The 4,254-nt window shown below is 38.8% G+C and overlaps 1 non-coding gene across 1 annotated transcript; it reads right to left on the bottom strand.

Annotated features, from left to right (window-relative positions):
- Positions 1-2,621: 2,621 nt before the first annotated feature.
- Positions 2,622-2,726, bottom strand: LOC122905750. The gene has a single exon (XR_006384435.1). It is a non-coding gene; the product is annotated as a U6 spliceosomal RNA (small nuclear RNA).
- Positions 2,727-4,254: the final 1,528 nt, after the last annotated feature.

Below are 4,254 nucleotides of genomic sequence, written 5' to 3'. Positions count from 1 at the left end.
TAACTTTTTCTAAAGACATGCTCCCAGGCTGCCTTCAATCAAGATACCACTCCTGTTAGATTTCTCACTTGAAAAAGAAATACTTTGAATTATCCACAGTGAGTAACCCTTAAAAAATACTGATAGTGTTCTTTTTCTCTGGGCATAATGGAGAGCAGGTGTAGAAGTGAGTACAGGAAGTGGTACAAACTAACAGAAATAATACAGTGAGAGTCGAAAAGGAAAAAGCCCAGCTTAAAATAATTTGTCCAGTAAATAATTATAAAAAACCTATTGTGCATCAGTAAATAGACCTCTAGAGGGAAACACATGGGTATGTTTGGGGAATAATGAGAGTGATTTGGCTGAGAGTTTTGGGACATGGGAGAAGTGGATGGTAGGAGATAAGATCTGAAGGATGGTTAGAGACAGACCTGGAGGTGATAAGCAGTTTGGATTTTATTCTAAGTAGGATGCCTACACTCTGGAAGAGGGGTGGGGGTGAGAGACAGAGGAGAGGGGGAGAGAGAATCTGAAGCAGGCTCCACACCCACCATGGAGCTCATGGGGCTTGATCTCACAACCCTGAGATCATGACCTGGGCTGAAACCAATAGTCTGCCGCTTAACTGACTGAGAAACCCAGGCGCCCCACCCGAAACTTTTGAATGAAATGACACAACCTGATTTAGTTTTTAAAAGCTCTGTCTGGTTGCTCTGTGGAAAATGAAGTATAGGAGGGCAGGAATGGAAGTAAGTTGAATGGTGGGCAGGCTATTGCACTAGCTGAAGTTAAGCATGGATAACACACAAGGATGGTAGTGGGAGAGTCAGCAAAAATGACTGGATTTAAGAGATGTTTTGAGATATACAAGTTGACAAGACTTGCAGATAGATTTACTGTAGGGGAGAGGGAAAGAAATTCAAAGATGGATTCTGGGATTTTGGACTTAACAGGTGAGGCTGTGATCATATAGTAGATTGTATAGTGATTAGAACTCTGTGTTGTGGACTTAACAGGTGGGTCAGATGGAACAGACTGGAGGGAGAAGTCTCTGGGTGGGGGTGTTGATTAAGGCTACTGCTCTGGGTGGATGCCTAGTAGACACTCCTTGGAGATGATTGGATACAGGAGCCTAGGGTTCAGGAGGAGGTTAGGGCTGGATATATGCTTTGGGTAGTCATTAGTAGAGAGATGGTATTTACATATGGGAACTAGATACAGCCATATGGAAGAGTATTAATAGAGGAGAAAACAGAGCCTGGCCCGAGTCCTGGGCACTCTAGCATGTAGAAATCAAGAAGAAGAAAAGGGGCAAGCAGAAGAAATGGAGGAGGGGAAGCAGCTGAAGAAGCAGGCAAATTAGCATGGTAGAGTGTCAAAAACAAAAACATGTCAGTAAGAAAATGATAACTCAAACACTGCTGGAGGATTGAGAGAGATGAAGTTTGAGAACTGGTCACTGAGCAGAGCAAGGTGGAGGTTCTGATCAACTGGCTGAAGCTGGTTGAGCAGATAGTAAGAGGTTAGGAAGTTGAAATAACTATGTCCACTAGTTTTAACCACAAAAGGAAGACAAGAAATGAGGCTGTGGTTACAAACAAGAACAATTCATCCACATCCATCCACAACAGGAGGAAAGGTAGAACTTAAGCATATAGATGCAGGTAGAGATCAATTTAATATTGAAAACAAAAAGCCAGTATCTTCAGATGGCAAGGAAAAAAGAGGAAAACAGTTGTACTTTCTTCAAGATCATCCATTGCCATATTTGTTGCTTGACGAAATGTTAGACCATGGAAGGATGGAAACTGTAGCAGGGCTTGTGATTACTCACTGGGTGTAAGTTTATTTTCATGCTTCCTGTTCATATTACAAGTTGTTTAAGCCAGTAATTTTAATCCTCTGGAAAGCTTGCTAGACAATTCTGTGCAGAAAAATAAATAACATAAAAACATTTAAAATGTTTTAAATTGCTGTTTGGGCATCAAGCTGAAACATAATTTTGCTTTGATTACTATGCCCTGTCCCGCATGTATCTTTACAAGTATTAAAAAAAACCATAGTCGAAAATTTAGTGGTAACAGGTGACTCTACAAATAGTTGTTCTTGTGAGTTGTTATACAATAAGCATAAATATATAAACAAGTACCAGGTTGCTGTAGTTTATTCAAATTGTAATATACAGAATTTTAATGCTGTTTGTCTCTGCTTTGCTAAATAACAGTGGACCAGCAATTTAGCTATTCTATGACCATTCAAATATGTAAAATCATTGACAAAGGACCAGGGTTTTAAGATCTCAGGATCCTCTTAATGAAACAGTATTAGTTCATATTTTTTTCTGATTTTCTGAATTGCAGTAAAATACATATAATATAAAATTTACTATTTTTTTAAAAGAGGGACAGAGGTAGGGGAGGGGGAAAAGGAGAGAGAGAAAAGAGAATCTCAAGCAGGCTCCTTGCTTGATCTCACAACCCCGAGATCATGATCTGAGCCAAAATCAAGTGTTGATGCTTAACTGAATGTGCTCCCCAGGTGCCCCTATTTTAACCATTTTTAAATGAACAGTTCAGTAGTATTAAATATATTCATATTGTACAAACTAACACTACTGTTCATATCCAGAATTCTTTCATAAAAATATAAAAAGCCTTTATGAATTTGCTTGCCATTGTTGAGCAGGCACTGTGGTAATCTTCTCTGTAATGTTCTAATTTTAGTGTATGTGTGCCAAAGTAGACCACTTATTCATATATATATATTTAAAGATTTATTTATTTATTTAACAGACAGAGACCACAAGTAGGCAGAGAGGCAGACAGAGAGAGGTGGGGGGGAAGCAGGTTCCCCACGAGCAGAGAGCTTGACGTGGTGCTCAATCCCAGGACCCCAGGATCATGACCCGAGCCAAAGGCAGAGGCTTTAACCCACTGAGCCACCCAGGCACCCCACCACTTATTCATATTTTAAGGAAAACACTTATTTACATAAAGGAGAAAAAAATTATAGAAACTGTAACTTTGAAAGATAAGCCAGACCATTTGATGATTATTATCAAAATAAAGTCTTAGATCAAGTCCATAATGTTCCATATTAAGATATTAAAGCATGGAGGGTGACTATGATATGCTTCCATAAAATACCCTTTGGTTGTACGCTCAGAGCCAGAATATGGTATAGATGACTGGAACCAAGATGATCATTGCTATATTTTCCTAATTTTCTGGTTGAAAACTAAGCAATGATTCAAACCCAAATTTTTTGAGTTCTTACTATATGCCAGGCATTATGCTACATAATGTACATGCATTATCTAACTGACTCCCACAAGAATGCAATGAGCTAATTCTCTTATTTTCATTTTAAAGACAATAAAACATTAAGATTAAATTTAGAAAGGTATAATTAATGATTTATGGTTTTATAACCAGAAAACCATGAGTGAAAGAGGTACCCCTTGGCCAGCCTGACTCCACAGATCTTGCCCTTAACGTCTGTGCTCTAGTGTGTCAATTGTAAGGTGATGGAAGACTACACCCCCCTCCCAAAGTTTTAAAAATTAAGACCTTTAGACAATTTCTCCAAACTCATCCTGTTCTCACTAACACACTGTTTTTGCTTGTGCAGACACTTACACGCTGAACAATGATGATCTCATCAAGGTTTTGAGTTGGGCTCACTATTATTTCTAGATGTTTTACTAGCAAATGTTTTCTCTATAGCTGCTAGGGGGTGGGGGATGGCGATGGGGTATGGAGGATAGAGGATGGGGGGGATGAGGATAGGGGAAGATTTCATCAATGTTCTTTGCTGCAATTTCTCTTTATTCATTCTCATAATTTGCTGACTTCTAAAAGGATGCCTTTGAAATTAGAACATTTCTTAAAATAAAATTGCTGTGCCAGAAGACTCCATTTAGAACTTAATTTCAGCTCTTATCTACAATATTCCTAAATCTACATTCAGATTCTTCACACCTGTTATGCTCTGATTATCTTAGTTTGTTTCTAGAATTTGCCCTAACAGAGTTTTATTATCCTACACTATCTAATTCAGGAAGCCCTTACATAATTTGTATGAGGTTGGTGAGGTTTCTGCTTGTCTTATTTAGACTTCATGTTGCAGGCTTTCCTCACACCAAACCCTGTTCTTTATTAGGAACGCTCAGCTGTAGTTAGGTGAAAAGAGCCTGGTTCTGGAAGACAGCTGAACCTGGTTTGATTTTGGCTCCTCCCCTTATTACACATCATGCAGGATTATGGTCAACTT

The sequence above is a fragment of the Neovison vison genome, chromosome 4 (genome assembly GCF_020171115.1).
Source record: "Neovison vison isolate M4711 chromosome 4, ASM_NN_V1, whole genome shotgun sequence".
Taxonomy (NCBI): domain Eukaryota; kingdom Metazoa; phylum Chordata; class Mammalia; order Carnivora; family Mustelidae; genus Neogale; species Neogale vison.
This window is presented reverse-complemented; position numbering and strand designations above follow the sequence as displayed.